The sequence below is a fragment of the Cynoglossus semilaevis genome, chromosome 12 (assembly GCF_000523025.1).
Source record: "Cynoglossus semilaevis isolate Cse_v1.0 chromosome 12, Cse_v1.0, whole genome shotgun sequence".
Taxonomy (NCBI): Eukaryota; Metazoa; Chordata; class Actinopteri; order Pleuronectiformes; family Cynoglossidae; genus Cynoglossus; species Cynoglossus semilaevis.
This window is the reverse complement of record NC_024318.1, coordinates 8,039,830-8,063,358: the sequence shown is the minus strand read 5'-3', so window position 1 is coordinate 8,063,358 and position 23,529 is coordinate 8,039,830. Positions and strand designations below refer to the sequence as shown.

Genomic DNA, 23,529 nt, shown 5'->3' with positions numbered 1-23,529 from the left:
CTAAAGCGTTTTATTCATTTTATGTATTATTTAACACTGTAATTGCATATGTTAGGTCATGCTTGAGCTCATTTTATTACAGTCACATGGGCATTTTTCCAGGACGTTGGCAGCAGACCATGCATCAAAAGACCATATAGATTGTCTATATTCTCATTACATGCACATCATGAAGATTGAACATGGCTACGATGTAACTATGGTTACTAAATACAATATCTTACACACCACTGCCTCCTCCAGAGAATAAGACCAGAAAACAGGCATCTCAATGCAGTTTTTTTTTACACCTCCCACCTTCAGGTGTACAGTATATGTTCCTGCCTAACAGGACCAGCTGTTCCCACTTTACAGCTTTAAGGGATACATCTGTCTGCACAGCTTTACAGTTAAACTAGACAAGAGAATTCAAACTATACTAAACAGCTCCCCCCTGTGAAGTGAAGGTAATGCTCGAGCCACATAATGTGAGCAATTAAAAAAAAGTAAGAAACATGAAAATTGAAATATGAAAATTGAAAAAAAAGTGAGAATTAGATCAAGGTTGCATTAGAATTATACAAAATAGGGTAGTGTTGCTAAGCTCCAATAGCTGCACCAGGCTAGAAATGTGTTAGCTAGAATGTCAAAGAATGCAAAGGAGCAGTTTTGATTCATCTCCTCCCAGTTTGGCAGGTGCACATGGTGAACATAGTTTGGTGCCTCCTACTGCCACTTATTTTAATTTGTTTTTGTCATAGCCCCTTCCAGTAGCTGGCGCTGTAGGCAACTACCTGTGTGGCAGCTGGTTGAGTGCATACCCATAGTTTTCCAAACAGTGCTTCAACAATGGTTCTAACTTTGTAAGATTATTTATGCTAAGGCCAAAAATAATGTAGATAAAATGATTAGGTTTGGTTCTGGACAGTGCAGCCTAGTGGAATATATATTTTTGAGTAAATGGAAGCAGAAAAATTCCTCTAGGTTATGGTCATCTGTCTAAAACATGGAAAAAAAAAACAAAAAATCCCCCAACATTGTTAAAACAGAAACCTGGTTCAAGTTTGCCAAGACGCCACACGAACTGAAAGAAACCTTGACACATACACGGATAGACAAACTCACTGCTGTCAATTTTCTTTAGCTCTGAAGTCTGCAGGATGACTTTAACCTCAATCTACAAGGTATAAACTAGCTCGGGTCAAGGTCCATTCAACATCCATGCATTAATGCCACACGATTATTCAGATGTGCGACACTCATCAGACCTGTCATTATTCTGCTGAGAGAATCCCCCTGTGGACTCTGCTGCTGAATGATGTATCACCTGTCTACTCAGAAATCACCAGGACCTCCATCACATACACACTCCATTCGTCTTCTTGCAACAGCGAAGCAGGGGTACACAGGTGTGGTAACTTATAAGAATTCATGTTCCCTCCTCTTCCACTGGATCCTGGCACAGTGCTGTCATGGCACCTGTCATCTCCACTATGTCAAATTTCATTAGCAGAGGAATCCACTGGACTCCTGGCTACACAGCAGGCAGCAGGTGGCCTGGGATGCTAACACCAATTGTCCTCTCTGTCCTCCTCATGGGACATTTAAAATCCTTCCTCAGCGACACAAGGCCAACTTTAACCAACCTGATTTGCATAACAACGATGATGCCACATCATCAAGCCACCACCTTATTTAGGAACACACCTTTGACATCATCAGCTCCATGATGATGTCAAAATAACCCCTGACCAGTTTACCCTACCACAACAGGCTTTAAAAAGTAACCGTAACAACAGTAAATGCTGAATATGATTTATGCTAGCAAGGTTTATTAGGATCCAAGTCATTGCATGACCTTGGTGCTGATATTTCTGCACGATAGGATGATCTTGTAAAACATGAAAATGTTAAGGTCGTCTGATGTGATGTTCCAAGGTAACGAGGCAAGAACCTACTGTCCAAGGGGCCGAGACACGCATTCTGACATGGTGTTGGAACATCAAATATGTCAAAACTATTTTTATTTTTTTTAATAATAGTGATAAATACTGGTTTGAACGTACTGGCCCACAAGAGATATTCAATTCCTGTCTGGCTTTACTTTTTTTTTTTTTCAACCAAAAAAAAAAAAGAAATAGACAGCTTTTACTCTGCTTGGAATGTTTGAGATCTTACTTTATGCCACCCTATTATGACTAGAATATTAGTTTATATTTAGAATTTTGGGATTTAAAGATTTATTTTCTTCAATTTGTGTGATGTTGAAAACAATTTCTGTCTGTATGTATTTAAGTTTATAGTGACACTATTATAATCAGATTATTTTGTGTCTTATGATTGATTTGTTCAAGTTCAGCACAGAATTGCATGATAAGAACATTTTATAATAAATCTTGATTCTCAAACCTGTGAGCAGTATCCTGCTCATTAAAAATGTGCCAGAATGTGTGACTAGTGTAAAGAGTTGAATCCAATCAAATGTGTGGATTCAATTATTAGCTCAGTAATTATTAAACAGCTGGATGCTGTATTGTATAGCAAAGCGTTTCTGCTGCAATGTTTGGTGTTTTACATCCCAAAAACTGAAATGAATAACAAAATTGTCCCAGGGGAAATGTTCAGAAATGTTTTGTTTAGTGAGCATGTAGGAAGAAAAAGAAGGGACAGAAGCACATAAACGGAAGGAGACAGATTATTTCAGCAATTTGTCTCGGTCTCTCTTTCACCTGGTCGTCTGTCTGGTGCCACTCACTCTTTATTCTAAATGTTGCTGGAAACAAACCTCGTTATTGATTTCTACTTCTCTCCTACTGATTTCAGATAGAAATCTATATGCCCAAGTTCCTCATTCCTCCAAAGTGAAAGTGAGCACTTGTCTGATAACAGACAAAGACTGATGACAGGGAGTTTTTTGTAGTTATTGATAGAGAGCCCTATTTCATAAATATTTAATACTACTGAGAGTACATCCAATGAATCAAAATCTGTGATGGCAGATCTTATTTCCTGCTTTATTTCATACTGTGCAGAATGGCCTACATGGCTGTGACCACTGGACTTCACACTACATTTCAGGCCTGAAGTGCTGCAATTCCACTGAAGGCATATTTCTATGATTTGAAGAAAAAGAAGCTGTTAAGGATTACAGTCTAATTTAAATTCAGACGAAGGAACATTAATTTGGTTTAGTGGCCACCTCCAAGGTCTTCTACAGCCTCTTATTATTTACTGCCTGCTCACTTTATCTGTCAGCTGGAGGCAGACATACAGCCCCCAACTCTAAGTTCAGACCAACCCAGTATTGTACATCAAAGCACAGTTTTTGACACAGTCCTGAGCAATATACAGTACCAGCCGTCACAGACTCACTTGAAGCTACGTAAAACAAAGGAGGAAATAGAGATGTGGATGAAAATTGAGGCAGTGAATTGGGGTGAAAATATTGTCATTGAATGATATTGTGGTGTCTTTTCCTCAGGTGAAGCATTTCTGCTGTGTGTCCTTCAAAGTTCAACCTTGGTGCTGTGAGCTGGAGGCTAGCTCCAGCTGTTCTAGCTGGGTTTAACTTAGTCCATAATTACCAATGACAGTGTCTAAGGGAGGAAGTTGTCTCTTGATAGATCGACAGCAAAGCGGATTTGACAGGAAAATAGCAACTGTAGTCATTTTACAGAAGACGGCTTGGTTCTGGACCCAGACGTAGAGTTTACATAAGATAGAGGAGAGTGGGGGAGAGGGAATGAAGTCTGAATTACTGTATTAATGGATGTTAGTGACTCAGGAAAGTCAGTACATTCATCTGCAGATATATATGTAACGTGTTTATCTAACTGTTGTGATTGAACCATTTTCTACAATAAAAACTAGTTTTTGAAACATTTTCTCATTCAATTCTGATTTTCATTGATTCATCTTTTTACCATGTAATTCTTTTCACTAGCGGAGCCGTTGCCGCTTCATGGGCAGGGGTTAGGTCAGAGGTCTACAAACTGTGGCTCCTGAGCCTACATGCTGTGCATCAGCCTCTTTTTATTGGCTCCATGTAGAATGATAATTATTAGTTGTGAAAAAAGCAATGCCAATCCACAAAACACAAAAACATCACGACTTATACTGTACATCCAATCAACACTAGCAGCAGTACAGCCTATACTGCGGTAGAAGTGTGGGTACTGGGTAAAATTATAAAAAAGAACTTCTCACACCCACTTAATTTAAAGTGAACAATTCTGCATGTTTTTGGACTGTGGCAGTAAACAGGAGGATTCAGTGAAAATCCACACAAACCTGAAAATTGCATACAAAAAGGGGATCGAACCAGTAAAGCAGTGGTCATGCACACGGGAAGAGCACCTACTGCTCTAACTACAGTTTCACAATACAAAATATTGATCACAACTTGCCAACTTCAATACCGGTCCTACCAATACCACAGACATGATTTAATTTGAATATATCGTTATTTAAATTAGTCACGTCTTCCTGAGGAGCTTGATAATGTGCTTACATGGTTTAGAAAGTTCAAAGGCCTCATGAGACTTTATAACACATATCTAGGCCGGATCAAAGCTACTTCTTTCTACAGCATTAGCAGATTAGAGAAACGGTTGCATCAGCTCGAGATGTACAGAACAGATACAGATGTAGTGATTTTCACTTACGCTTAAATCTGCCCTGGGCTTATAAAACTAACATTTATGATAGCAAAACTTAGCTGCCTATAAAAAAAGCATTCATCAGCCCCAAGTCAATGCATAAAATAATTTTATTTTTCAAACTACTGAATGTGGCTGTTTGTTGTCAACTAACTTAACACAAGTTAGTGGCTTAACATTGAACTGCTTCAATGACCTGCAACCAACAACTGCTGTAAAAGGACTGAAGCTGAGGCCACATGGAGGGCCTCTGTGGTTGAATGAAAACCAGAAAGCTTCAATAACAAACATTGTATGTAATACAACCTTATATTCTTTGTATTTTGGAAAACAAAACACAAGTAAACATTTACTTAAAAATGCCAACCTGATTTAAAAAAACACTTTTCTATTTTCTGTTTGCTTTCCTTGTCTCTAATCTCTAAATACAAGTACAGTGGACCCCAGAGAAGTTTAATCCGTTCCACAACAGAACTTGTTTTTTGCACTCGTATCTAGATTGAAATTTCCCCATTATAAATAACTAAAAACTACTTTGTTTTTCCCCTATCTAAACATCAAAACATAGATATAAACAAATATATTGATAATATAAAATAATAATAATTAAGAAATAAATTTTGGATGCCAGTCCTCGGTTGAGAATTCGTAACTAGATAGTTCCTCGTACGAGGAACATCTTGCAATAGTTGCAGACTCGTATAATTGAATACTCGTATTCCGGGAAGCCCGTATCTCGGAGTCAATTGTACTGAAAAAATATTATATTGATCTACTTAACAACCTTTTCTCAAAAAAAAAAAAATGAAACAAAAATAAATACTTTAATAACATTCTCAAGCTCAACTGCACAACCTTCTGGGTTAAAGACTAAACATTTACCATCTACTGATCCATGACCGCTGAAATTACAACACATTGTTAAATTGATGATAAATAGTTATGTTTTACTTAAAAAACACATTGATATTTCATCGGTTGTTAATTAAAGCAACTAAATCAATTTGGCTTTAACTGAGGCAACAAACACTATGCACTATGACCATTTATTCAGTGCACAACGGTTGTACTGTAAAGTAAGGCTGCAGCCTCAGTATCCAGCACTGCTGAATTTTCATTCTGCTGAGGCTTTGAATAAATAACAATATACAGGTGTTGCAGCCAGAACAGTACAGCATTTTCTAAACATACACTATTTATGCATCATCACTCTTTAATCCTCTGAAATTTAAACCTGTGCTCTGTTTACTCGGCCGTCTTTTTGCATGCTTTGCCCCAGAGAACCTGCAGACACCTTCCGGGTGTGGTAGGCAGGTGTAGCCATGTTTTTTTCCCCGACGTGTTCTAACTAAATCTGTCTTTAGAAGTATTCACACACCCTTCCACTACAGCACTTGATAGTTTACAGAGAAGGTGTTAGTGTCAAAATATCACTTAGTCTTAATGAGAAAGGATAGCAAAATATCATGTTTCTGTTTGTTTGCATCCCATCAATCTCATTTAAAAACCCTCAGAGTCCCTCTGTCATTCGCATCTTGCTATCTGAAAAGATCAACACATTTATTTCCTGTCATGTTCGAGAACATTTGACGACCTCTCTGGTGTGTGAAGCCTTTAACACTTGTCAAATTGGGCTGTGGAAAAATCTCCCTGAGCCTCTCACCTGTGAGAGAAGCTGCACATTTGACAAACATCTTAGCAAAAAGGTTCACAGATCTCAACAGGAGACAGATCTCTTTTACCAAGACAAATGAGCAGTGTTGCTGTCTTACTTTAGTTCTGAGTGAATTGAATTGCAAAGTGCAACAGCTGTGCTGCATATATTGCTGCACATATTCCCATACCTAATGTATCTTATTTGATTTTCTCCTGTAAACAAATGCATGAAAAGTAATGCTTCAGCCTCAGCGTTGGATTACCTATACCTAGGGATGTTATTGATACCAGTATTCGGCCCAATACTTCATTAAAGTACTTGTATTTAATGCTTGTATTTAAAAATGTGCCGATCCAGTGACCCAATACTCAGTAAACCTTTTCACCACAACCAGCCAGTTTTAGGCCCTCTCGATGTGAACAGCCCTCAAGGGTGGTTTTCCCTTTACCTCAGGTCTCTCTTCTCTGAACTTGCATGAGTGTGTCCATGTGTGTAAAAGTATGTTTCTGTGTATCTATGTGTATTTGTTTTTAGCCTTACAAATACAATTTGATTTGATTTATGTGTTTTCCTATTATAGTTTAGTGTCTGACTGACCTCATGAGTAGTGCATCAACAACGTCTGCAGTTTTAACCCACCATCGTGTGTTTTAAATCAATGGAAATAGTGCTGCTCAGTGTAAGTGGCACTTTGTTTACTGGAAAGCAAAATAGAGTGTTGATTTCAATTGAAATGACCCTACTGGTGAAAAAGCTTTGCTCACTTTCTGTTCAGCCGGATATGTTGACTACATGTTGAGTTTTAAGTCTTTGTTTAATACCAAAAAAGGTGTGTTCTTCTGTTTTGAAATATTTCTCTGTTATTAAAAGAAACGTGTTTGTTTGGCTTTAACCAATAACCAAACGGAGCATAACATGGTGTCTTAGGTCATTTTTTAAATGAATTGAAAAATAGAAATACAAGCGTAGAAGTTCTACGAATTCACCACACTTTACATTTGGTAAAGTGAAGAGAAACTTTTCATGGCTTTCACCAAAGGTGTCTGTCAAACTGCCACACGGTGAAGCATGGTCGGTTATTCCATAGAACATGTTTCAACTGCTCCAGGATCCACTGACAGCATGGTTTACATCACTCCACACTGACATGTTGCAAAAAGAGGCCTGTTCAGCGGTTGACATGTTAGCACTGAGAGCTCTTCTTTCACAGATGTTCACACAGACAGCCTGCATGGCTAGGTGCTTCGTTTTAATAACCTGTGACAACAGGAGTGAAGCATACACCAAGTTCGATGATTAAAATGTGTGGTCCAATAATTTTGTCCATATTGTGGGTCTGTTACCCGCAAAGAATTGATTAGCACAATGAATCTTCACCCAGGGAAATGCCCTGGGGTATTCTCAACTCTTCTCACAGACACCTGACTTTACAGCACAGCTCTAGAGGGCGTATCTGAGTGAATATGAGAATCCATAGTCAAACACCACTTCTCACACACACATTCACAAGCAAACACACACAGGCTTATGCTATATGTATATGCTATATATATAAAGATATAAAGGGAGGTCCAGAGAAAGGTGGTTCCAAGACTAATGGCAAAAAGCAGCAAAAAAACAAATAACCACAATTCCTATATGGTTAATACAATCTCAACTAGTGGAGAATATACAGTATTAAAACAATTAGACAGTCACTAAATGACTGGTTAAAGCCTTTAAATGCATAAATGACGGTAAGGCTACAGTAATAAAAGTATATCACTATCTTATCAGAATGTAAATAGGTTTATTGGACATTTATTTTTGGATATCAACCACAACCATAATGCTGATAAATTCAGTATTACCCTTAATTTGTATTGGAAGGAAATGCTTACTACTTAGACATTGGGAAAATTTGGCAGAACCATACACATTTTAGTTTTTGATTATTAGGTGTACCATCTCCTCTTCTCACCTTATAAGATGTATTTATTTTTTTCAGTTTCTTCAGGGCAGCGTTAAAGAGACATTTAGGCTTATATTTGTTGACTAAACATCCAGTTTCTAGTCTTACGTCCATATATTTACCCTTGAAAAAAAGGACACCTCATTAGATGGTACTGTCCTTTTAATCGAATGTCCATTGTGCGTCTTTATTAAGTGTGACTCTCTTTCTTTTGAGTTTACTATCAAGGAAGGTCTGTGTAAGGCATGTCAATGAATCAATAAAACTCCATGTTATCTGGAGCCTGGCTGTTCGAACACTAAGTCTTTCAGAAAGGGAGTAATGGCTTTTAACAGAGGATGCTGCAATCTTAGATCAAGGACAGCGTGTTTTCTAAAGGGGCAATTTTAGGAGGTTGTTATCAACACAGCAAGCGGGGTGGGTTGTAGGAACAGACTGAAACAACAAAGGACAGACAGGAAAAAAATCTAACAAGGGGGAGATAAAAGGAGACAGACATTATGGATACAATCAACCCTGCACCAAATAACAGGTACAGTTGAAGAGTACATGCTGTCGTTCGTTATTAGTGTGGTACATTTGACAAGCAGCATTAAGCTTTTTTAACACAGAGCCGTGATCCAATACATTTGATTTGATTGGTTTTGGGCACCTAGTGTCTTAAGGTGGCTGGTGGCTTCTACTGTATTACTGTGTTAACATAAGAGATATTTTGACAGTACTTAAAGGAGAATTATTATGGATATTACGTGGCTCCTTGACGTCTAAATGAAATGTTTGTAAGAGGCTTTAGTCCAAAATAATGAAGGACTGAGCACATCTGGATTCTTTCCCCACCTGTTCAACTGCCCTGTTCTGAACGAGTGGTTTCTGTGACATTACCTTCAACTGGTAATGAGCCATTTCATGCTCCGCCCAACTCTTCCACAAGAAAAATGTGAGGAAGGCGTCAATGGCAACATTTGAGCAGTGAAAGAAAAATGGCTGCCATATAGTAAACTGTGGGCCAACTGTATATGTTTGACCCAGGAGAGGAAAAGCTCCAGGAGAATGAACCTAGGCGTTTCCAAGAGGTTACTGTAGTTGTTGAGTTTATTCTAAAATATCACTTAAAATGTAAAAGTAGAATTTGAAAATGTGCAGGTTCAAGTGCTCATATAACACAGTTTAAAGCAACCAGAAAGTTGTCACCAGCATTGTGTGATAAAACCCTGATCAGGGCTATGTTTTTATCACAGGTGGTAACAAGTCTCAACTTCCTGCACGTGCGTTATCACAACTTTAATTAAGTGATTTGTTTTAAATTCTGCGTATTTATTTTAGCCCATATTTAGTTGATGTAAGCTGTGACATTATTGATAGACATTGATTGATAGACACATTACAAATTTCTTTTGGAATTTTGATGATAAAGTGACACTGATATTAGGAAACGCAGGAGAGACAGACGAGTGTCTGTGACCGAAGCCACCAACCTTGCAACTGTATTCTCCTTAATTATTGGCTAAATATGGCCGATTCTTTTTTAGTTAACCGTGCAACAGCTCATTATCACTAAACCCTGATTCAAGTGCTCCTTTTTTAAGTCTTTTTTTGCTACAATTCCAATAATTTGCTTAATTTCATTCTGTTTGTCATTGAGAGAGAAGTGAAGTGAGTATACACACCTAATAAGTGTTCATGTTTTGGTTTACTACACGTGGTTTCTTCAATATTAATTAGGAGCCTAGTAAAGCAGGTGTTGGCTCCTGAAAGTGACCTTCATTGAATCACACTCAGTGTGATCTATTGATAGTCTAACATATGTTCTAATTGCCTAATTGCTTATAGAGAGTTCCAGTTGCTGCAACATAAGGCCACAGCTTAGTAAATCAGTTTTGTGGTTAGAACAGCCCTCGGAGACATGTTGACTTGGCACATTTTTTTAGGTGCATTCCGGTTATGATGCAGACCTGAAAAATGTGGCAATAAATTCTGAAATCAACAAAAACAATCATTAATAAGGCTCGCTCTCCTTATTCTGTGTAAAATCATTCTAATTTTTGCTGTAAAGAAGTAGATATCACAGTGATATGTCAGAGGATTATCTTCAGAGGATGCAAGGGCATTAAAGCAGCTGATGATACACTTCCAAGTCATCCATCAAGGAAAAGTACATTCAATAATGGAAAGATATGGGTGATGGCTGTGCCCTTGAACTGTAAATAACTGGCATTATACAATGTACCGCTTTTAGAATGAGATGTATAGGGTTGGAAGAGTAAAACGTTTGAATTTAGGTGGATAGTGTTTGGATTTTTCACGATTTACAGAACAAAAAGTAAAGAGGAAAAATCTTACATTCAGTACTAGTTATTTCATGCTGCCATTTGAATAAAACATTGCACCAAATAACCATTAAGAGAACTTTCAAAATGTATATTGTCTAATCCTCAACACTAAATCTAGCAAAAGATTCGAAAGAATTTTAATTTTTTTTTTTTTTTTTGGCATGTTCACTATTTAAAAAAAGTGCTCGGAAGGATGATGCTGATGCAGTCGGTTCCGTGGTATTCTCAGACTTTGCTTTGACACAGAATATTGGTTATATTTTCATAAAGAATCAGCTGAGACCTTCCATTTTGCCCAAGGCTGCATGTAATCATTGATGAGGGAATTACATCTCACAGAGGAACTGTGAACTCTAAAGTAGCATAATGGTGTTATATTTATGATAAAAAATTGAATGGTCCAGATTGAAATTAAATGACATCATACAGACATTTTTTTCTCAGAATGTGGTTCTCAAATGGAAAGATGTTTAAGCTGTGATTTTTAGAAAGTGTTTTTTATATATAAAATATATAAATATATATATTTGATATATATAAATATAAAAAATAACAAAATATGTATTAAATAAATTTGAATTTATATTATGATGCTGTGATTTTTAACCAGAAAAAACACTGAAATCTCTTTTCTAGGCAGTACCTGGACAATAATACTGTAAGTACATGTTTAGGCTTTAATCCAGTGGTTTGGTATAGAGAGTGCAACAGACTTAAAAACTGATAATAGAGAAATGCTTTACCTAAAAGTAGACAAAGTGGAAACAGGCTTTAGAAAGCTAACTCCTGTGATACACAGGTCAGACAGATAAGTGTTTTTTTTAAGTGTGTTTTTCTGAAAGCAGTGCAGTCTTCGTATGGCACTGGGGTTCACTGAGGTTGTTTTTCTCGCCGCTGTCCTAGTTCTTTATTACTGACCACACGCATCTGACTTGTCTGTGGGATCTGTATATATTACCAAGTCTCTATGGATACATATCCCAATCATTTTGACCCAATAATGTCCATTTTGGGTCCAGTCTTGTTAATTTCACATTAAAATGTAATGAATAAAAATAACCTAATTTTAGTTGATTAAACATAATTTAATTTCAGTTTTGACTGAAACATATTTAAAATACCCCTTCTTTATGATTTAAGAGCAAGACTAAATCAAAATTGAATGTCAACATAAACGTAATAAAGCATACATCGAGTTTTTGACAAAATAAAATCTTCACTTCCTCAGCTTATGTTAACCAACCTCCAGCTCCATCTATAGTATGCAGGGATCTAGTCACAGATTTGCTCTTTGACCTATGCTCACCCACCCACCCACAGTGGCAGACACTACATAACATAATTACTGGACTGGAATTCTTTTCCAAACCCTTGGGGTTTAACTCCCTCCATTTATTGTTGGCAGTAATTCTTGTTAAACTTCCTGTTCATTGTTAACTTTGATCAAAACACTACCGTGTCACCAAATGCACTTGAAAGGGTTGTTATTCACGGATGATGTGCAGTATGATAATTACAGTTTTGTCATCCAGGTCCTAACAGACCTCTGCAGATAAAAGATACACAGTGACTTGGTCCTAAAACTCCCAGCATGAGTGCAGAGTAGATATATCATTCAGAGTATCTGGCTCTTGTGCAATCCCCCCAGCAGTATAAATGAAACCTCTCCTAATGGTTCAAAGAACCATTTACACCCACCGAGTACACAGTCTTTGTCAAGTAAGGAGAAATTTGAGTGTATCTATTGAGTCCACTCATTTTCTGTCAGTCATAACAGTCTTTTCCCACAAATTGACCCATACAGTAAAACTATTGGGTTATGGGTGTCAGAAATACTCAGACTGCCCAGGGACTTTTATTTCTTTCTGTATTCATTTCATTTTATGTCTCCAGACGAAATTCATTGTTGACCTCCATGAAAAGAATCACCTTGTTATTATTGATGTTTTCCTCCTCTTTCTGTTCTCTCTCCTGGAAATCATCATATTTAGGGTAAGGTACTGTATACTCACAGCTGTAGTATGAGGTTCCATGAGTTCTAGAACTTTAGTTCTAATGTATGCAGAACTGATAAACCAGGCTTCTGTTTTAGAGGCTGTAATGCAGCCGTTACAGAATATGTTCTCTGGTAATTTTATGAAATGATACATTTACATTTTAACTATTTTATGAGCTAAAAGTCAGCTAACTATTAGCTTTTCTCAGCATTTATATAGTACATTACACATTGATATTGTTTAACTAGTGTCCATTTTGTTTTTCTTCCCAGTTTGTAAATGAATCTGTGAATCCAGTCTGTAAATGCTGAAAAGACAAAAGTCCATTATATTTTTTTTGTCTGTTTGTTTTTAAATTTAAAACAAAGTCTTTATAAACTGGACAAATAAACATTGGAAACGTTTATAAACCACTAGAGTGTTTGAGTCTAGCAACTTAATTATTATTAAAAATAATTGGTGTTTTTTACTGAGTCCCACATCAATATAGTTTCACACCAGGTTAACAGACGCTATTTTATTTAGGTAAAAAATATTACTATATTATATATCTCGCTCAAACTCTGAGGCACATATTTAAAATTCTTTTTCATCGTAAAACTCCGCTGTCATTCCTTCTAACTGTTTTAGAGGAATCCAGGCTAACACCAAAACATTACATAATAATTGAATCAAACTATGTTTTTGCAAAAATCCATTTTCTCTTTAAAACAAATATAGTTAGAAAAGTCATCATAATTGTGGCCACATTTACGTTGTTTTGTTACGTGGACTCATTTTTAGTCACTTCATGGTCTGAGAATTACCCTTTTTGTTCCACTTCATTGTACATGAAGGTGATTTGAACATGAACGTAATCAAACATGGTACATTAAATAATCATTTGCCTTGTGCAACACAGCTCATTTAAAACAGGTAAACATCAAATGTGAAACTGTGTGTTTTTCTCCCTGGTGGAGGAAATATTATTTCTGTGTCCATCTGATGGAGCAGCATTGTTACATTATAAAGTCTTAGGTTACAATATCAGCCACTTGAGCGAAACTAAACAGGCACCTCAAGACAAGTCACCATTCTTGGTTTTTTGTGTGATGTGAGCAGATACAAAAAAAGTAAATTTAATTTCCGAGGTTAATTTTTCATGCTAGCTGAATAACTGGAAAGTTATAAAACCCGGGGAAGAATTTACATTTTGGTAAATTGGAATTCAGCATAGACTATTAGGGAAGTAATTGGTTGTTTATATTGCTCATTATAAGTGATGAGCACTAAGTGCCAATATTAATTTGACTCGTGAAAGCCGACTCGGTGTAAACAATGCAAAGAGACAATCAGGCAGTCACATTCATGGAACAGCCGGTGTTTTTCTCTGAGTGTTCAGGTGAAATTACCCCAAGCTCGTCGCTAACAATCGAAAATCCCAACTCTGCTTTAATAGAGAATCAATTTTCCGCCTGCAGCCATGTAATTCTTCCTACAGCTCAGCAAACAAACTTGTGTAATAAGGAGGTCTCTGTGTTCACATGCAGTGGGAGGACAGTGACATGAACACCTCTACAACATAGTGCCGCAACAACAAAACAACCACCCTGCAATAAAGCACCTTTCTCAAGCCCTAGGTTTTAATAAGTTAGCACTGTTGTGACACTGTCAAAACAATATGCTAGCTATATTTATTGTAGAGCAATTAGAATACTCTTAGTATATTGCATGCTATTTTTCATGGAAATTTCCCTATTTGTATTAGCTATATTTTCTGTGGTTGTTACATTACAAAAATGACTGTATCTACAAAAATGAAATTTTAATAATACAGCCATTAAAATGGAACATTATGATGTCCTGTAACATTGCTCCGTTATGTGCAGTAATATGCAAAAGGTATCCTTGAAAAATACACTTTATCATGATTATAATGAATTGTTTTTTGGGCACACAGAACTGGGTAAAAAAACAAAACTCTTTTGCATCTTAAGATATTTTAGTTACAAAGAATTCACAGGACACGGTGTCAAGGGCACTGTTTCTCTAAACTATTTTTGTTTTTCATTTCTCTACTTTTTAGAAACTTTCGTGAATCCATTATCTTTTTTTCAAGCATGTTCTTAAAAGTCATGGGCTGTATCAATTTAGCAGCATGATAAAATGATTAATTTGAAGTGTAAGATGTTATAAAGACCTCATTTGATTGCAATTCATTGCTTTGAAAATATATTTAAAAAATGTCTTTAACACTAATTTAGTAGTGTGGCTGTGGTGAAAAGATGTCAGTTTACACATTATGAGTATTGCGTTATAAGAAGTATGAATATTTTGATGTGGTATCAGGTGGCCCATCCCTACTAATTAGAGAATAATTCATAGTTAGGGACTGGAAAATGACATTATCAGCATTGTAATGCAGGTAAAACTTGTTCAACATTTAAAACTCACTACTATTTAAAATGCTGAAAAGAGCAGAATAGACGCCAGAGTGACGCCTTGATTTATAATATATGAACGATTTTCTTAATCCAGTGATCATAAAGCTGAGCTGCTGCGTTGCTGAATTTCACATTTCAATCGTTAAGTCCTGATGATAAATATAGCCGAACATCCACTTTGTTTTACAGCGTCACAACTGAGGCTATTGGTTCCAGATCATAAAGTCCTTCAACGCAGTGAGTGATATAGTCCTTTGGCTTCCACTGACTGGATTTAGCAGACCTGACTGTCCTTTTATTGGTTGCTGGCAATGATGTACGCAGTGATCAATAAGTAGAAAAGGACTGACCTTGCTGGAATCATCCACCCAGGGTTCAGGTGAGGTTGGAGGAGGGAGGTCCCAGGGAGTCAGTTTCTGGTATGAACACATACAGAAAGTGTTGGGTGTAATGTCAGCCAGTAACACAAACAAGGACACAAATCATGTTTCAAATCATAGAGCTGTTGATGTGAAATGAAACTAAAGTGCCGGCAATAGTATTTAATAATTCATGAGTGTGGCTAAGTGCTGACATTGAGCACTGATAAATAATATTAAATTGTTGAATTAATAAGTGAATATGTTGTTAAATTAAATCATTTATAGTTAAGATGATTCACACATAACAACATGACCTACAAGGACATGCTGACCATGTTTATTTGATGTTGATGCTGGACAAGAGTGAGAGTTTTTAAAACAAGATGTAAATCAACATCTTGACAATGACTCACAATTTGAAACAAAAACAAATTAAGCCGATAAGAACAACTAAAACTGATATTATCATCTTTTTAATTATTAAGCAGAATTTTCTGTCCATCTTGTGCACCTCTTTGTTTTCTAATGTTTACAGACAAACTATTGTTACATCGAAATAAATAACTAAGGCTGTTTTCTTGTAAGCTTTAAGGAAGGTAAAGGTAGCACATTTTTAATATAAACAATATGAGCCATCTCTGCGACCAGCCCTGGCACCAAAGACAAAATGAGCTTTAAATTGTTTGCCACAAAAATGTGCACAAATATGTCCAGAATTAACTGTAACTTTGAGTAAATAGACATATTGAACACAAGACATATCAACATATCTTATTCTTTTGTCAGTTACACCTTCTCTTTTACATTTCCTTTTTGTGTTTACCTGGTTTTCAATATTTATTTCATAAAAAACACAGCAGGAGTTGGATCTTTGTATTAAATAAATTTTCCTTAAGACAATCATGAGCGATAACATGAGCATGACTGTTGCAAGGTTTTCACAGTGACGGACATTTTCAAATAATGTAATAATCTTTTAGAGAAATGGTGAGAGTTTTGAAAACAATTCAGTTAAAATGTGAAATATCGTTCACAAAGGCTGAGGCATGGGGAAAAAGAACGCTTCCTGCAGGGCTACCAGGTAGCTGGGTAGCTAATGGTACTTTGAGTGTCCTCTGGAGCAAAACTCTTTCTCTGCCCTACAAACATAAAAAATATTGTTAGGTACAAGGCTCCGATCAGAAAGTTTTGGCAACGGCTTCAGGCTGAGTCATCTGTGCAGCCCTTTCGGAAGAGATATAATAAATCTTAAGTACCTCTCAAGAAAGGGCGTTTGAGTAATATTCCTTGATAAACTCGGAGGAACTGCACTTCCTGTAAAATTTTACTCGAGGGGGCTTTAAAGCTGGATCTTAAGAGGTACTTCTGCCATTGTATTACAGCAGAGAGAGGCAACGCCCCGCACATGGTGACTTTCATAAAACATTATTGTGGGATTTTAAAGTTTTTAAAAAAATGTCCTTTCCTACAAGATGCTGCACAAGCAGAAGAGAGTGATGGTAGCTGAGTTATTAGCCTGCAGGGAACAGACTTCTGAGCATCATACCAACAATAATAAAACACTTGGAAAAGGCATCAATGTGTCTAACAAGCAGGTTAAAAAAATAACTACAAAATTTCAAAGTTTAGTTTGTGATGTTTTTGGAGTCAAAGAAATGGATTTTGTCTATAGTAAAGGCGTAAATATAACTTTTGACATACCAAAATCAAAAAATTAAAATTTTAAAAATGATCACCATCATTATGTTTAAAAATATATCATTCTTAAAAAAAGTAAAAAGACAGAACAGATATAAAATGATGAGCCAGCATTTGGATTATGGATTTTAGTTTCTTTATACATGTTTTCTTTTTTAATGATTACATTTTTCATGCTTTTCCTGGCTTTTGGTCATTTGATGCAAACAACCTTTTTTCCAACGATTTTGGAGCTATATTAAGACTTAGGTGCTTTTCTTCACCACTGGACTTCAGACACCAGTGGAACTAGCACTTACTGTACATCAAGGTGGAAGTACAATATACGGGGGCAAATAAATAAATAAAATAAACCTGAACACTATTGCATGTGTAATAAATCTGCCTGCATTCATAAGTAACCAAGTGATATTAAATGGAATGGCAGGTTATAATCTTCACAGGCAGAAAATAAAGTACCATTCTTCAACCAAAACCACAACATTGTTAACAGTCTGGGGTAAATAGAGGTTTCACATTTCAATGATTTTATATCTTCTCATAAAAAAGACCAACACACTCAACCATGGAATCATAATATGTTCCAAGTCTCCTGGTTTCTCCGTAGTTATCTATTTTCATAATGTGCTATATCAAAGAGAGCATATTGTAATAAATGGAAAAGCTGATTCTACAAGTATAAAAACATGTGAAACTGCAGAAATAAATCCAAACGGTGCAGAGATGGAACAGAACGGTGTGTGTAATATTCCACCGGAGAATTAAATCCCTACACTGTCTGATAAATCAAGCCAATACATTTTCACTCCTACAGCGTGTTCAAACCACATGCTGTGTACTTGTTTGGAAAAACGGGTCATTGCCTTGATCATGAAAGCTAATGTGTGCTGTAATAGAGCGTGATAAATTAAAACTGTTTTAACAGCGATGCTGCCATCGTCTGCATTTCGGTGCCTTCCACATCAAAGCAAGCTCTGCCCTGTCATTTATTCCAAACAAATTCTACAGTAATGGACACATTTTTTATTCAAAGAGGATTGAAAAAAAAAAAACACATCCTGATTAATAAGTGTAATATTCACATTTTCAGCTGTAAAACATTTGGAAGAAGTAAGACAGATGATTTTGGAAAATGTAATTTCAGCAGCTTCCTGGAAGATTATGACACCTGAATATTTGATGACGTTCTTTCTAGTCTTGTGTATCCATTACATATGCATTTTTTTAAATGTGTTTTTTTTTCACCCCTACATAAATAACAACCCTCATATGTTTATGATAATATGATAAAAATAGTTTAAGGTGACTGCATTTTGCTGATGTGTACATTTTTCACAGCTTACCAAATTCTGTCTGTTCATGAGACTTTCCACACCACTCTGGGGAAGTGGATTACAGCAGGGCATACTGCCTGCTCATGCAAATTGTTAAGACGCAGTAATGGAGTGTTCCTGCTGCTGCAGTCGCACTGCTGTGGTTCAGCTTTTTCAATGGAAATCAGTGGACTTTTGCAGACACGGCACTCGAAGGTCCCGGGCTTAAATCCAAGTAGACGTCTTCTCTGAAAGACAAGTAGACGGATTGGAAAAGTAGTCAAAAGACTTCAGCGGCACTTGTAGCGAGAACAACTTCATTCTTCTTCCAAGACTGTTTTTTATCCTCTGTGCACGTTGTCAGCCGGTGAGGCTGTGCCAGATACACCTACTCTGCTCCTAAGGCATCTGGATTGAACAGCAGGCTTATGGACAATTGTCCCTGTGATCCCCAGAGCACATTTGTTGATTCACTGCACAAAGGGAATGTAGTATTGATCGACTAAGCTGTTTCACTTTCTTCAGCTAATGCTGAAAAGATAGTTTACTGGCTGAGAGCATTGTGTGTTGCACTGTACCTATATCTAAAATCTGTTGTAGTTCCAATTCCAGCTCTGTGTTGGGAAAAACCTGCATCATCGAAAAAAAAATTGTTAAAATATACATAACTGCTCTACCCTATTATATTGACTGATGTAATAAGCCTCAGAACATATCACTGTCAAGATGCTACTTTGTTTTTTTTTCTAGTTCCAACACACACACACACACACGTGTATATATATATATATATGGTGTATAACATTATGAAAGCAGTAAAAACAAACAAAACTAAATATTTTTATTATGCCATTAAATCTAATTCTCATAGTTTCATTCAATCTTTTTTAATGTGTCTTCCTAAATATTTTCAATGGTATTTTTCAATATGTTATTGTGTGAGTGGGTTGTAAGCAGATGGAGCTTGAGACCCTGTAAGGCCCGTGGGCTTGCAGAACATGAACTTCTGACCTTTTGGACACATTTAGACCTTAAAAAGCACATTTTGCTACTTCTTATGGCTATGTTTTCTTCTGGCACAACTGCACAACAATAGTTTCAGAACATATTGGGTCACGTGATAGAACCTCTAAAAACACAACAAAACATCATCTAGAATGACAACTAACCCCTAACCCTCATCAGCTGAGAGACAGAGTAAGAAGTATGTTTATGCAAGAGGGGAAAATGACTACATTTAGCTTTTAACCTCAACCAAAAGTATTCATGGGTGAGAGAGGTTTACTGTCCCCCAGACCCTTTTTATACTTTCCCTTATATTCTTGCTTCATAGTGACACTCATTAGTAAAATAATTGCATGCTTAGGCAGTCAGCCATGCATAGGACTGAATACACACGATTAACATTCTATTTAAGGTAAATATGTGCTATGCTCTGATGACTTTTAATCAAGTTCCTTCTACTTTACTTTTGGTCTACAGTACATTGTATTTATACTGGTGACTGAAAAAAAGTCCCCTGTATGAAATCACTTCTAATAGGACAAAGAGCAGAAGGCAAGAGATTCACTTTGTGACAAACTCATCCATTAAAACGGATTTAGACGTTGATTTCATCAAGATAATATTGAGAGCCTATACACCCCCTAAATGGATTTTGTCTGAAGGTGCAAGAATTAGACAGATGAAAAGAATAATTCCAATACGCCGTTATAAAATATTCATCGCTGTAACTCAGCTGCGGCCTTATCTCAGAGGACTCGGCTTTTCTTAGCTCCACAGAGTTCATCCTAGTTCTCTAACAATCTTGTTTTAAGCACTTCTTAGGACCTCTCAGGCTCACGACCAGGGCCTTCAATAAACCTGTCAAAAAACTTTTTCATTGAAGCTGCACTGGGATTTCCTCGCTGGCTTGTAAGCACTGTGTGCCCTTGAGTGGTTCTTTTGTGAAGTTGGAAGATGTAGTATTAACACCATGTAAGGGCATAGGCTGTTGTTTGCCTGGCTTTCCAGACACAAAATAATGCTAACAAACATGAAGGAAGTTAAATCAGGTGCAAAAAACTTTTTTCCCCTTCGAATGCAGCCACAGAAATTCTATAATTTGTCTTTAGTTACAGTGAAAATAAACCACAACCAAAACGACAGGTATGGATCTTAAGGAATTAGCCACACTTAATCACCATACACACCATTAAACCTTGACTTTGCATAAGCCATTTATTGGGTGGAGTTTCATTTGCACAAACTATGGACAGATTCAATTCATTCTAGTGATTTTGTGTCTCTCTGATTTATAAATTTCATTTCAGGATGTGAAAACACTTTTCTAGTTCCCTCTGTCTTTTTTGAGAAGCTCAACATCATTATGCGGTTTCTGTACCTTCCATTCACAGGACTGAGAAAAGGTCATGAATATTTAAAATTCCTCCGACGATGAGCAAAAGCCACACTCCCCTGTGTTTGTACTTGGTGCATAAGGTCTGTATTAAAACATTGCCTCTAAAAACAAAATATACTCCTCATACGTTCATCTTCTGTATGCACTGATTCAGGCTGGTTTTATCAAGTCAACAAATCAGATCAAAGGTGAAGTAAGAGTCAACCATTATATCCTGAAAATGATCCCATCCATGATCCACTTGGACAGGGACTATACTATCTTTGAACCTCTCATTCTGCTTATAAAATATCAATAAGGTTGTGGAGATGAGGGAGTGAGCTTCCTATGATTGCTCTGCTCCATAATGCTTGTTTATAATGAAAGACGAAGCTGTGTTCAGTTTATAATAAAAAAGGTGTTCAACAATAGCTGTGTTGCGTTGGTTAGAAAAATAAACTTTTTTCTTAAGTACACTCTTGTACAAGTTGACAGCTTGCATATTAAGTAGAAATGTTTGCAGTAATTGTGTATCTCTCTCTCTCTGCCTTAGTTTATGAATGTTTTTAAGTCATTGTCTCAATTTAACTTCTGTTTAAACCTATGTTTTGTACAAAAACATATATCTACCGCTGGCCTGTTGACACTTTTGTGAAACCTTAAATGCTTTTGACTGCATATTAGGTCAAGTTGGATTTTCCAAAAAAATAATATCCCTCCACAGGACACAACATCAAATAAATTGTTTGCATAAAGTTGCCATGGCAACATTGTACATCATACTGCCCCATTGGCAAAGAAAGGTCTGTTTCAAAGCATAGAGAAGAAATTAATTTTCTTTCTAAATCGTAAACTTATTACAAATAAATGCCTTAAACTTGCCTTAAAAAAGTTTAAGTTGATAAAATTATTTCTGAAAATGTGTTTCTGAGATGCACAGAATATGTATGCACTGCAAACTCATGCCCTTTAAATTGCATTTCCAGACTAATAGAAAAACATATTTAATGACGGTCTGTTTCTTTTCTAAAGAATGTCCCTGACATTATCACTGACTTTTTATATTTGATTTGTGTGATCTTTCTTTATGATAAGAATCGGTCAAGATTTTTTTTAACCTCAGACAGTCTGTCTCATCTGTCTGTACCTCCCCCTCCTTCAGCTGTTAAATAAATGCAAACAGATGAGGTAAGCCCATTAAACCTGAGCATATTCATTATATTGTAATCAGAACATTTTGTCTAAATTTATACACAATTTCCTTTCGGCGTGACACAAAGCCACATCGTTCTCTCTCTCTATGGGCCCCGTTCCCTTTGGCTTTAACCACCTGGAATGCTAAAGATGACCTAGTCTCCATTTGCTACTGTAGTGGCTCCATCCCAACCGTTTTCCCCTGGAGTCAAGCAGCTATGAATAATGAGGTGAAACTCCATGCATTAATGTAGCAGCTCGGCCCCTAAAGGTACGTGTGATAGCAGGTGATTGTTCGCAGCCTCTGTGGGGCTGTCAGTAAACATGTGCCCCCTGTTGCGTGGGGTATTTTAGCAGAAGCAACCTCCACTGCCCACACCCCTCACCCAGCATCCTGGGAAATTATGGATGAGTTTGCAGCTAACCTCAAAGCAGCATGTTAGCTTTTAGGCCACCCCTGGCTACAAGTGATTTATGAGTACACATCAACATGAGCATTGCTTATAATACAGTGACATTTAAAGGATGAAAGAGATGAGACGTGCATCATGGGTAATTGAGCTCCCAGTGTTTGTACAGTAGAATTAAACATAGGCACCTACAGGCTTCGTATGAAGCAGCCTGGAAGCATGAATTGACAGATGCTACTTTCTCTCAATATGTTGAACGCCTAAATCTCACGTCTCAATATATGATCACAAGGCGTCTATGAATTTCAAGTAATGTGTAAAGTCTAGCAGCTGTAACCTTTTCTACAAGCTTGGCTGAGCAAATAATTGGAAATAAATTGGTCTGGCCGATGCTCACCTAGTACACCTTATTGACCACTAAAAGACAAGCTGCTGGTGCTGCAGGGGGACCGATCCCAGTTGAACCTAGCTCTGAGAAATTCTATAAAATCTAAACAAGCTCTTTTTTATTGCTAACTCAAAAGAAAAGTTATTTCTGCCAAAAAGTTGTGTTTCCTGCTGCATTTGTCTACTTGTCCGTGGCTCTGTCGAGCAGATGCAAAATCTAAGAGCAGCAAAAGCACAAAGGGATGATGTTTTTGGCAGTCAGTTTTTTTTGGTTCCAGGAACAAACAGCTTACTTTGCAGGAAAAGAGAGTATGTAGACCAGTTAGGAAAGTGGGCAGCCTTCTTGGCCCAACAGGGCATGGTGAATGGTCTGACAGAATCAGATCAAAACACCAAGTCTTGATCAGATTTGATTTAATTTTTAGGGTGTACGGAAAATAAATCAAAAACAGAAAATATTCACTGAGAACTAGTTATATGAGTATGGCAGAATTCTGCCAAAATAGAACTGAAAAATGAAAAGATAAAGATATCTACTTATAAAATATTCCTCACTAATGTCACATGTTTAAAAATTGAATAATGACCTAAAGTACAAATGGGAAAAATTCAAATTCTGAAGTACATCACCCACACGATATTCTGCTATAGCTAGCAGTAGTGAGTGTGCTGAGTTATTATGTTGTCTCTATAATGGCCTGTAATTTTAAGTCTGTTCAGCACAGACACAACATTTAACAGTATTGATGACCTGACTGTGCAGGTACAGCCACTTCTGGGAGAAGTTTAT

At 36.8% G+C, this 23,529-nt stretch overlaps 1 long non-coding RNA gene across 3 annotated transcripts in view; it reads right to left on the bottom strand.

Moving 5' to 3' along the window:
* Window positions 1-23,529, bottom strand: part of LOC112487845 (uncharacterized) — a 68,462-nt gene that overhangs the window by 36,827 nt on the left and 8,106 nt on the right. For 2 of the 3 annotated variants that reach the window (XR_003051325.1, XR_003051327.1), the window contains exons 2-3: window positions 18,399-18,616; window positions 15,346-15,411 (exon numbers count right to left, since the gene is read on the bottom strand). This is a non-coding gene — a long non-coding RNA (uncharacterized LOC112487845). The remainder of the gene's footprint in view (window positions 1-15,345; window positions 15,412-18,398; window positions 18,617-23,529) is intronic. The other variant, XR_003051326.1, reaches the window with a different exon arrangement.